This window comes from Erpetoichthys calabaricus, chromosome 9 (genome assembly GCF_900747795.2).
Source record: "Erpetoichthys calabaricus chromosome 9, fErpCal1.3, whole genome shotgun sequence".
Classification (NCBI taxonomy): domain Eukaryota; kingdom Metazoa; phylum Chordata; class Cladistia; order Polypteriformes; family Polypteridae; genus Erpetoichthys; species Erpetoichthys calabaricus.
In genome coordinates this window covers 113,260,931-113,273,868 of record NC_041402.2, presented here as the reverse complement: position 1 = coordinate 113,273,868, position 12,938 = coordinate 113,260,931, and the positions used below count along the sequence as shown (strand labels likewise).

The 12,938-nt window shown below is 37.9% G+C and overlaps 1 protein-coding gene across 3 annotated transcripts in view; it reads right to left on the bottom strand.

The window, feature by feature from the left end:
- LOC114658051 (CCAAT/enhancer-binding protein gamma-like) overlaps nt 1-12,938 on the bottom strand; it is a 99,960-nt gene that overhangs the window by 37,178 nt on the left and 49,844 nt on the right. Inside the window, exon 1 of one of the 3 annotated variants that reach the window (XM_028810074.2) lies at nt 4,414-4,517. The exons of the other annotated variants lie outside the window; for them this stretch is intronic. The gene's annotated coding sequence lies outside the window, so the exon portion shown is untranslated. Of the gene's footprint in view, nt 1-4,413; nt 4,518-12,938 lie in introns of those variants that run through there. 3 annotated transcript variants of the gene reach the window in all.

Below are 12,938 nucleotides of genomic sequence, written 5' to 3'. Positions count from 1 at the left end.
TCTTGTATGCAACTTCTACTGTCTTTGTAAGAGCCATTTCCTAGTTCTATAAGATTCATGAATATTTATTAGATGACAATGCATAATCTATGGGAGGTTCCTATAACCCCCGTAAATAGAATTGTATTGGTATATTCTTGCCATTTCTAACAGCTTGGAGTAAACGTTATTCTTCAGTTAGTTAGTGACAGCCTTGCCATGAGTATAATGTGGAAGGCATAAGGTTTTAAACAGTGCCTGGGCACACGCCTATGTGCCAACCGGCCTATGGGCCCTTTGAGTGTGTGAAATAAATATGTAAGAAAACAGCACTTAATTTATGTGCTGTGTCATATGTTTAAAGTGTACAGAAGAAGAAGCTAAGAATCTTTAAGTATATAAGAATTTAAGAATTTTTAAGTAGAGAAGAAGTAGTAAAGAACCTTTAAGTAGAGAAGAAGAAGTAAAGAACCTTTAAGTAGAGAAGAAGAAGTAAAGAACCTTTAAGTATAGGAATAACTAAAGTTTCTTAAGAAAAGCTAAGTTTAGAGAAGATACTTGTAAGAGCCATTTTCCTTGTTCTATAAGATTCATGAATGTTTATTAGATGACAATGCATAAACTATGGAAGGTTCCTATAACCCCCATGAATAGAATCGTTTTGGTATGTTCTTGCCATTTCTAATAGCTTGGAGTAAACATTATTCTTCAGTTAGTTAGTGTCAGCCTTGCCTTGTATAAGGTGTAGAGGCATACGGTTTTTAACCGTGACCGCACGTTATTGTGCCTGGGCACTTGCCTATGTGCCAATCGGCTTACGAGCCTTTAAGTAGAAAAGAAGAAATTAAGAACCTTTAAGTAGGAAAGAAAAAATTAAGAACCTTTAAGTAGGAAAGAAGAAATTAAGAACCTTTAAGTAGGAAAGAAGAAATTAAGAACCTTTAAGTATAAAAATACTAAAGTCTTTCAAGAAAAGCTAAGTTTATAGAAGATTCATTTTTCCCTTTTTTTTGCCTTTTATTCTACATGTATAACTTTTTTCTTTTATTTTTGTTTGGATTATTCGCTTTTAACTTTCACTAAAAACCTTTAAAACGAACTCTTGGACTCTGTGAATTCTTTTGACACGCGTCTTATCCGTGCCTGATGACACCTTATATTTTTGCAGCTACACTAAAGTTAAAAACCAGCCTAAAATTTCAAAACTGCCTAAAATTGAAATCGACCTAAGAAAGAAAACTTGAAATTTCCTTGGATTATAAAAGAAAGCAAGTCTGTGTGTTCAACGCTTCAAATCGGACTGCAACGAAAGAAAACAACAACGACTTGAAAAAGATTCAAAAGGTATCTTTCATCTTTGTTTTCCATCGGAGTAGGACATATTTGAGAATTGCTATTGCTCCTCGCGAGACTGTATAAATTATAAGGGAGCTTAAACACCTAATAAAATCATCATGGCCCCAGTATCTGGCATCCAGAGGAAACATCTGCGAGGCGTGAATGAAAGTCGCTTTGAATATGACGTTTCTACAATGGAGGACCATCTCCATGACGACAGAAAGCCGTTCAATACAGTGACAACCAAACTTCAATCAGAAATGGATTACAAATATAGACATTATCTGATTCTATGAAGAACATAACGGATTTACAAAAAAATTAATATAACTGTGAAAATATAAAATTAACTTTCGAGAATCAGTTCGCCAACCTGAGAATGGAATACAAAAAGTTAAGCGTCAAACTTTTATCCATCCAGAACATCGAAGATGCAAGTATTCGTGACTTTCTACGTAACAATGAAAGTAAAAACATTTCTCAGCAACAGCTTTATGAACAACAAATAAAGCACCAGCACCTCTTCAGCAATTGCACTATGAACAGTGTCATGATCAACTGAAAGAACAACAGTATATGACTCAAGTGTCTTATGTGTCATACAGTAAAATCCCAATATTTGACGGCGATCCCTCGAAATATGTGGATTTTATAAGAGTATTTGACCGAGATATCAACGATGTGATAGAGAATCCGCAAGACAAATTGGATTTTTTGGCACAGTTTACTAAAGGTCTCAAAGCTCCCATCCAGCTACAGAATGGAAAAGGTCAGAGTGATTATGCGATCTCTCCTGGCGAATATACAAACATTATGCCTGACTTACAAAGTGGACAACAATTTGAAAGTAACAATAACATTCGTATTAAAGTCTGTAAACTTCCTCAAGACCTACAAGCACTGCGGCAATGCAAAGTTCAGAGTATTGAAAGTATGGAGAGCAGGCGAACCCCTCTCGCCGATCCTGCGAACGTTCTGGACAAACAGACAACATCAGCTTTGAACCCTATGTGCAGCTCAGCTCTACAAAGCCATACCTTCGAGCAGGAAAAGGACAAAGCTGATCAAGAAAAATATCCTTTGAAAGGCGTCCTAAGAGAAAGCAGTTTTGCTACAAACATTTCTGCTGCAAACGAAAAAAGGGATACAGACACCTCAGTCAAAACGGCGGAGATGGCTGGACGTATAAGCGGTAAGCTCTGTCATTTTTGCAATGAAAATCGCGATCTTAATGAATGCAGTGCAATTCAGAAACTAACTTTTGAAAGTAGAATTGACTTTTTGAAATCTAAAGGCTTATGCTTTAAGTGCCTTAAACAAGGACATTTTAGTAAAAAATGTGAAGAAAAGATTTAATGCCAAATATGCTCTCATTTACATCTAGTAATTCTGCATATGAATAAGGAAAAAGGCACCGACGATAAAGCCGGACCTCCTAAAGAGGAGAACGCTAATTCAGAAGAGAAGAATGTTTCTTCTGCCCATATTTCTGTTGAACCGCAAGAGACTTGTACTGATACCGGGGCCGGTAAAGAGTGTGTCTTAACTGTGACTCCAGTTGAAGTTAAGTCTGAAACAAGTGAAAAATGTGTAGAAACATCTGCTCCAAAAGACTCAGCAAATCAGTTATGCCAGAAGAGGCAAAACACCCTGCAAACATTCAGAAGAATTTGCATATTGCTACTGTCATTATGCAACAAGTTCATAAAGAAATTAGACATTGTGGGCGTAATTACAAGATGCTACACTCTGAAACTCCTGGGTAAAGACAATACCAGATGCAAAGGGGGCAGTCAGAAGAATTTGTGTGCAGACCTAGACCATCACACTGGACATACCTGTGAACAAACTGGGCCTGCTCCAGGAAACAGAAAATGATTGAAATGATTAATTTTTCTTTTTGCATGGTTAATTATAAATTTCTTAAGCTTTATGTTTTTATAGTAGAATCTAAGTTTCTTAAGTTTTAAGTAAGGATTAAGTTTAGTAAAGTAGTGAAGGCTCTAAGTAAGTAATGTTAAAGTAATTGATTTCTGCCCTAGCATAAACAATTAGGGGCCAGATGTGTAAGAGCCATTTTCCTTGTTCTATAAGATTCATGAATGTTTATTAGATGACAATGCATAAACTATGGAAGGTTCCTATAACCCCCGTGAATAGAATCGTTTTGGTATGTTCTTGCCATTTCTAATAGCTTGGAGTAAACATTATTCTTCAGTTAGTTAGTGTCAGCCTTGCCTTGTATAAGATGTAGAGGCATACGGTTTTTAACCGTGACCGCACGTTATCGTGCCTGGACACTTGCCTATGTGTCAACTGGCTTACAAGCCTTTAAGTAGAAAAGAACAAATTAAGAACCTTTAAGTAAGAAAGAAGAAATTAAGAACCTTTAAGTAGGAAAGAAGAAATTAAGAACCTTTAAGTATAAAAATACTAAAGTCTTTCAAGTAAAGCTAAGTTTATAGAAGATTCATTTTTCCCTTTTTTTTGCCGTTTATTCTGCATGTGTAACTATTTTTTCTTTTATTCTTGTTTGGATTATTCGCTTTTAACTTTCACTAAAAACCTTTAAAACGAACTCTTGGACTCTGAATTCTTTTGACACGCGTCTTACCCGTGCCTGATGACACCTTATATTTTTGTAGCTACAATACTGTTTTCCCTTTTTTTTCGCCTTTTATTCTGCATGTGTAACTATTTTTCTTTAATTCTTGTGTGGATTATTTGCCTTTAACTTTCACTAAATATTTTTAAAACAAACTTTTGGACTTTGAGATTTCTTTCGGCACGCGTTTTACCCGTGCTTGACCACACCTATATCTCGGCAGCTACAGTCTTGTTAATGTGTTTTGTTGAATTGTAAAGTGTCCTTGAGTATATGAAAGGCACTACATAAATAAAACTTATGATTATTATTATTATAATGCAAAAATAGTAAATGCAGATCCCAAAACTCTGTTAAAAACAATATGGTTCTTTGTAGGTTCTCAAAATATGTCCACTAAGGAAGGGAAGGATACATTCATTGCCAGTATAAAATGACAGCATGACACCTTTAAGCAAATGTTAAGAAGGCTTATCAACACTTTTACTTACTCAGAATGTGATGAAGCTTACATTTCTCTACCCGCTCCCACGAACTGTTACAAGTCCAAAGTGGTGTTCAATTCTTACTACCTGCTGTGGCACGCGGCTGGGGACCACCCTGGTTTCTTTGGGGGCCACGGGTACAGAGCTGGGAAGCTCAACCCTGTATGGGCCCGTGGTCACCGCCAGGGGGCGCCCCCATGCCTGGAGAACCCTGGACCCCTGCACTTCCGCCACACCATTTATGCATCGCCTATGAATGAGTGGGGACACCCGGAGTGCTTCCGGGTACGCAGCCGGCACTTCCGCCACACTGGGGAGTGCCGGTGGGAGATTGCCGGGAAGCACCTGGAACACATCCGGGTGCATATAAAAGGGGCCGTTTCCCTTCATGGAATGGCTGGAGTCGGGTGGAAGAGGACGAGATCTTAGAGGAGAGACAGGAGGCGGCCTGAAGAGAGTGAGGCATTGTGGTTTAGCCTGGACTTTGGGGAGTCTGTGGGTTGTGTGGCACTATAACTTGTAAACAGACTTGTACATAAACGTGTGTTGGGTGACAAAATGATGTCTGCCTGTCTGTGTCCGGGCTGTTCCCCACACTGCATAACACTCTGGTTTTATGGTACCTGCTCAGCTCAAAATGCAAGATCACAGACAGCACAGAAAACACTAACAGCATCAAGTGGCCATCTTTTATAATCATCTGTAACACATGAACAGGATTATTAAAGACATCATTCACTCAACATAGCAGCGTTTCTCACTCTTCCTTGCTGACAAATGGTACAGGACCATTATAACTTTCACCAACAGTTTCAGAGATTGTTTCTTTTCCCAGATTGTTACTAAACAGCCATCCATAGTAACAAATGTAGGATATGTATCGGCCTTTCTTTCTTTCTTTATTTTTTTTCTTTCTTTCTTTCGGCTGCTCCCATTTAGGGGTCTCCACAGCAGATCATCTGTCTCCATCTATCTCTGTCTTTGACATCATTTTCTGCCAGAACGACTGCCTTTGTGTCCTCCTTCACCATATCCTTAAGTCCCCTCTTTGGCATTCCTCTTTTACTCTTGCCTGGGAGAGTTCCATACTCAACATTCTTTTCCCGATGTTTCCATCATCTTTCCTCAGCACATTCCCAAGCCATCTCAATCTAGCCTCTCTCATTTTAATACCCTATAATATACTCATTTCTAATCCTCGTTACTCTGAGCGAAAATCGCAGCATCTTCAACTCTGCCACTTCCAGCTCTACCTCTTATCTTTTCATCAGTGTCACGGTCTCCAAACCATACAACATAATTGGTCTCACTACTGTTTATAGCCCTTACCGTTCACTCTTACATTTACTGTTCTGTCACAGATCACTCCTGACACTCTTCTGCATCCAGTACACCCTGCCTGCACACTCTTAAAAATGCAGCATATGAATATTGTATATAAGTATGCATTGCATTCTATGAATGCTGTTTTTAGTGCATCTTTTGTTGGTACTGCATTACTGTCACTGTTCAGAGGAGACCTGCAAGTAAGACATCATATTATATAAACATGACAATAAACATGAATGTGAAGAAAACTCTGGCCCTAAATGTTGGTAAATTTCAAAAAACAAATCTGCATTCACAAGCTGCATGAAACCACAGTTCTAGTGTAAACAGGTTCCTTAAGAAGAAGACAGGCAATTTTTTTGCACAGCACTTCTTGACTCTTTTTAAAAGGCAGGATCACACAAAATTTTGTTTTCCCAAAAACAACACGAATACACTATTTTCCAGAATTAGTACAATCTCAAGACCAAAACTCAGGTAAATTATTGTCTATAAAAATTAACTCCAATTATAACTAACTAATGATTCAATTAGTTTTAAGGCTTTTGTTTTATATTTGGATTTATGCCCCTTGGAGTTCATTTTAAAATGCAAACACAGGCATTTTTATTTTTAAAATAAAAAAACAACGAAAAAATGCTTGACTTTAAAACACAAACTCTATTGCCAAATAAATGTACACCAAGACAGCACTAAAAATAACTGACTTGAAAAACATCCAACTTATTCTTTAATCCACAATGTTGTATTTCTCAGTTTTTTTTTAGTGGCAGCTTGTGAATTGACTTTTTGCTTCTATAAGTACCTTGGATATGCACAAAGACAAGGTATACTTTCCTCCTAAAATGTTTCTACTCGGTTTAGTTTCCCAATTGTTCACCTTTCTGTCAGAACACTCTCTGCTATGTTGTTATGATGTGAAGTGCCATGGTAGCCAAAGAGTGAGCCATTACTTGGCAGAACTGCTGACTAGGTCTGGGTAAAAATATTGATTTTGTGGTTAATTATTTTTTGTTTAAACTATTCATTATTGATTTGTAAAGTCTCAATATCGATTTTGTGAATCTCTACCCTGCTCTATTACTATGCGTAGATTTTTACTTATCTTTGATTTTGGTGTCCAATCCAGTAGAGCCTGTTAAGGGTGCTGCAAAGAACATATCTGACATTTCATTCTTTCTTTACAGTTCTTACCAAGGTGCCCCTGTTTGAGACAACAAAAACATAAACCTTTAGATTTTAGAAAGTCAATTCTACCTTTATATTGTAGTTTTTTGATTTTACTACATTCAGCAAGAGTATGCTGGTCACTGCAGAATACATAAGGCTTTTTTAAAAGCACAGACAGCAGTTGCAGTCCTTTTGACCAAGATTTCTCAAATCCCTTTTTCAGCAGCTTCAGAAATACTTTTAATAAAAATACTTCCTGATCTCAGTTCACACTTCAGAGGAGACTTACTCTTGTCTGTCTTTTCTTTTTTCTCTGTGCTACCTTAGGAGTCATCTCCATACACCGGATGCATCTTTATCCTGTCCGTGCAAAAAGGTAATTAGGTGGTCAATACCTGCACTTCTGTCTTCCCTTTGTTGAAGTTCGGAACCCAAGTTTCGCCATTTATCTTGTAAAGAATATGGGAGCTTTGAGAGTATTGTATGAATATTTGGATTGCAGTTTAATGCTTCATGTCTTCCTGCACTTTCCATTGTGTCTATACAGCTATTAAGAAAGGTTGCATAATCTCTCAGAGCCATTCTATCACTCTGCTTTATTTGAGGCCATTTCAATGCTTTATACATTTATGCATCGCCTATGAATATTTGGTCGCCACAGTAACTTTCAAGTTGCCTTCCCTTGATGGCATTCATTGTGCAGCCTTTAACCATCTCCTGGGCTGGACTGGACGTCTGGTGCACTGGATCAGGTAATCTAATTTATCTACAGGGTTCTCTAATACATCGCCTACAGAGTGATCAAAGGCCCTGATGAAATCTGCATAAGCCAATGGGTCGCCTGAAAATAAAGGGACCTGTCTATGTGGTACTTCACCACATGGTGCACGGTATCCCTCTTGCCTATCTCTTTGCTGGGCTAACATCGTAATGGCTTTGGCTACTGCCCTCTGATTTTCGGTTTGCTTCTCTATGAGCTCACATACTGTATATCCCAAAACTCTTGCCTGACTCCTTGAGCGGCAGCACCTGCAGTTGATGTTGGTGGCGGCTCACACTTGACTGCATTAAGTCTGAGCTCTCAGACCCTTTGAAAAAATTACATTGACTCCTGAACATGTAGGTGTGGCTATTGAAGAAGCTGCTGCTGCAGCGGTTGTCTGTGATGGCAGAGGGTGATTTTTACTTTAAACTTTGCGTGGAGCTTAAGCAATGCTGGATTCGGTACTATTTTGATCTCTCAGTTGTAATCCGCTAAGCTGATCCACTAACTGATCATTAACTAGGCTCTGTGTTCTGCAATTTTCATAGAGCCATATCATTGTACTCTTCACAAATTCATGCAAATCCTTAGATTCAGAATCAATGTGCATTTTCGATTCATTATCTCTAGCTAGTAAGGGTATTATTTTATTCAGCTCCTTGAGATGAGCTTGCGCACAATGAAGGTTATTTTCATACAGTTCCGATACTACAGAAAAATTTGTGGGATCACTTTTAGGGCTTTTGATTCTAGACATGAGATCAAAAAGCTGTTCATGCCCACTCTTTACTTGAGAGCAAAGTGTATTTAATTGATCCTCATTCGATTCTGCACTCTTATCACTTTTTGCAGCTTCTCTTCAATTCAATTTAGCCATCTTGCAAATGCACTAGTAACTAACAGAGCTTCCAGGCAATGGTGTCACAACAGCTGCCACATAACAATCAGAACGTTCATCAGTCTTTTTCAGGCAAAGGCAAGTGAAACTTCTTTATCATGCCATCAACCAAAGCAATTTTCCACGATGCCTTTAACACTAGAATTACCAGAGCCTACGAAAAAACTCGTAGATCCGGCCCACCTTAAATCGCTTCTTAAATCCGTTCACACCTCTCCACCAGCGTCCTTTGTCCTCTAAATGTGCTGATAAAAGACAAGCTGCCAGCAGCCGGCTATTCCATCCCCCCACCAACATAGAACGTGCGCAAACTTTTCCCAGCTCATGCCTTGATTTGATTATCTGGGAGTGAAGTGGAGTTTTAGAGTGGAAATAATACGATCATTATTTGGAACACACGCATTTCATGTGTGTTCCGTTTCTACAGTAATCTGTGTAAACACATTGTTAAAACAGAAACTTTTTCATATTTTAGTAATAAATGTTACAAAATGTAGTAGGCATAAACTATAGAAAGTGTAAAGCCTGAGTTCCAAAGATCAAATAAACACTTTCACAAAAGCTTCAAGGTTAATACAACAGTTTCCGTGGCGTAGCGCGCTAAGATTTGCTGCTTAGAGTACAGCAGCTTTGCTGTGCCTCATAGACCTGAGTTCGATTGCCTGCTGGGGATTAAGTGTTGCTTTTTTTTTTTTTTTCTTTTTAACCTCAAACGGACATAAAATTTATAAATTGGTATGCACTGTCAGTTAATGAGATCGTTATATTTTCATGTGGGATGCTCCTTTTAAAATATTTTTTTAACAATTGAGACTGCAATTAACATGAATAACTGTCCTTATAACTTATTTTTAAGATCCATAACACACAGACAGACAGAGCACTGCGTAATAGAGAGACAGACAGGCAGAGATATATAAATAAACAGGGAAGCCACATGTACTGAAAGAAAAAAAAAAGATCAACATGTGCGTTGTTCCTGCTGCACTGAATAAGCTCACGTGCTCTAACATCACCCCTCCCCCCATCTGACTCTCTAAGTAACAGCGCAAGTACAGACGCAAACCAAGTATAATCAAGAGTCCTCGATTCATTCCCCACTCACTCCTATATTTGCCGTTTTCAGTAGTAAGCTGCTCTTTTTGTTAATATTATACAGTACACACATGCACTTGGTTTGCGTCTGTACTTGTGCTGTTACTTAGAGAGTCAGATTGGGGGGAGGGGTGATGTTAGAGCACGTGAGCTTATTCAGTGCTGCAGGAACAACGCACATCTTTTTTTCTTTCAGTACATGTGCCTTCCCTGTTTATTTATATATCTCTGCCTGTCTGTCTCTCTATTACGAAGTGCTCTGTCTGTCTGTGTTATGGATCTTAAAAATAACAGTTATAGGGACAGTTGTTCATGTTAATTGCAGTCTCAATTGTTAAAAAAATATTTTAAAAGGAGCATCCCACATGAAAATATAACGATCTCATTAACTGACAGTGCATACCAATTTATAAATTTTATGTCCGTTTGAGGTTAAAAAGAAAAAAAAAAAAGCAACACTTTATCCCCAGCGGGGAATCGAACTCAGATCTGTGAGGCACAGCAAAGCTGCTGCGCTTTAAGAAGCAAATCTTAGCGCGCTACGCCACGGAAACTGTCGTATCATCCTTAAAGCTTTTGTGAAAGTGTTTATTTGATCTTTGGAACTCCGGCTTTACACATTCTATAGTTTATGCCTACTACATTTTGTAACATTTATTACTAAAACATGAAAAAGTTTCTGTTTTAACAATGTGTTTACACAGATTACTGTAGAAACGGATCACACATGAAATGTGTGTGTTCCAAATAACGATCGTATTATTTCCACTCTAAAACTCCACTTCACTCCCAGATAATCAAATCAAGGCATGAGCTGGGAAAAGTTCGCTCACGTTCTAAGTCGATGGGGGGGATGGAATAGCCGGCTGCTGGCAGCTTGTCTTTTATCAGCACATTTAGAGGACAAAGGATGCTGGCGGAGAGGTGTGAACGGATTTAAGAAGCGATTTAAGGTGGGCCGGATCTACGAGTTTTTTCGTAGGCTCTGGTAATTCTAGTGTTAAATTCTAACAGTCTCTTTGAGTTTGGGAACTGCATCTTAAACTTTTAAATCCAGACATGCATATAGAAGTGAGGAGCATTCGGTGACGAATCTTCAAATTGTACTGTCCAGTCCAAACCCTACGGATGGCAGTTTTCTGACAAAAAATTGAAGCTGTGTTTACCAAAAATTATCAAAGTTCTGCAGCTTTAGTTTGCTTCACGGGATTAAGGAAATAGCTTGACATGTTGAAATGATTCCACAGACAAAATATGGTCACCAAAATATGGAAACACAACAAATTTGAGAAATCATTTACTGCAACATCATCCAAAAACATTAACTCAGTCTACATCCAAATGAGTAGAACTTAAACTACCTACACAGGAGACAGTATTTAATTTGCTTAAACTACCTACACTGGAGACAGTATTTAATTTGCCTCGTGCCCAAAAAATAATAATCTATAGCAGTTTTTATCTGTAAAGATATGAGACCCTGCACTGTTGTTGAAAACAAGTGCTTTCGGCAAATTATACAGTTTTTGAAACCGCAGTATACTATTCCAAACAGAAATCAAACAAGTGCACTTATTGTATCTAGGCTTAATGAAGATCTTAAGCAAACTATAAGCACATCTCTCAGGTCAGCAGAGAGAGTATCGCAAAGCTACGACAGCTGAACATCCATGGCAGCAGATTCCTACATGACAATCACGTCACTACATTTACAATGGCTGGGCACCTGTGGCGGTTGTGTTGCAGACAAGAGCACTACATGCCAGTCACACGAGAGCAACTTTGCAGTCTTGTTGATAGCGCCATTGGATGAATGGAACATAAAAGACAAAGAACCAGCCATCGTGAATGACAATGTCGCTAATATGATTTGTGTGGTACATCTTATGAAGCTACTTCATGTCAGCTGTTCTGTGCACACAGCTCAACTTGACATTGAAGGCTGCTCTGAAAATTCCAACCATTCCTCTCTTCCTCGGCTGAATGAAACGCGTTGCAATTTTTTTCCACCATAGCAGCACAGCTAGTCTTTTGCTTAAAGTTAAGCAAACTTATTATTGAAGAGATCACACTATGGAGCAGTGCCACGGAGGAGAGGAGAGAAAGTTTTGGAACAACAGCCAGCCATCTCAGAAGCTCTGTTTTCACCTGAAGTGCGAAGGAATGAAAATGACCCCTGTACTTTTACAGAAACTGACATAAAAGTGGCAGAAGATGTTATTAAGGCTCTATGGCCAAAATATAATCAGCCATGCTAGTTATGTCTGAGGAGGGATCCCTGACCTTATTTGTCATTGCACCTTTGCGGACTCAAATTTTGAAGGAAATGCGTGTTGGCACCTATGACTCCACAACTATTAACAATCTCAAATGTGTCATTTACAGCGACTTGAAGTTGTTGAAGTTAAGACAAGTAAACTTAAAAGCTGTGTGAATGCATGTACATGTATGTTTTGTCGAGGTGTCATTTTTATTAGTTCTCTTAAAATACACATAACTTAATGACATGCTGTATATAGGAACAGCTCTAGATCCTTGTTTTAAAATGGTTCCTTTTTTGTCTGAGGAGGACCGTGAGGACACATTTTCAATACTGATTAAGGCAACTGCTACTCATGAGTAACTGAAGCGAAGTGTGGGTTGTAAAAGTTTAGACAGACACAGGTCTTCCCGTTGTATCCTTAGTTTCAAATAATTGAAGATTAGTTTAAATGGGGAATGAATTTGAATACCAGTTTAGTTGAAGGGTGCTTACACAAAGATTCATAATAAATTAATATATACTGAATAACATTTATCATTTAAGAAGCAATATTTGATTATTTTATAATGGCTTATGTCATTTATATCATTCTCAAGATGATATGAATGTTTTATGAAGTAGATACCATTGCAATGTATTAAAACAAGCAGCCCCCAATATTAAGTCTGAACTCTAATGTGGTGATACATATGTTTGTTAAATTATGGTAAATTCTGAATGAGTGCAGTGCTGTGAATAAGAAAAGTATTTTTTTTAAATAAGCAATGATATTTTGTTCCACATCTTTCAAATACTTATGTTAACTGCTCATTACTCATCATGTATTGCTTCTTAAATGTCATTCCATGCTTATGCATATATTAAGTGTTACTGAAATTTGTCCTTGACACTTTAAAGCAATAACAGACAAAACATTGTCTTAAAATACATTTAAATGGGGCTATAATGTAGCACATAATGTTTGTGAATTGCCTCCTGTTCTCAAACACATTATTTTTGTTTTGGTTTCTTTA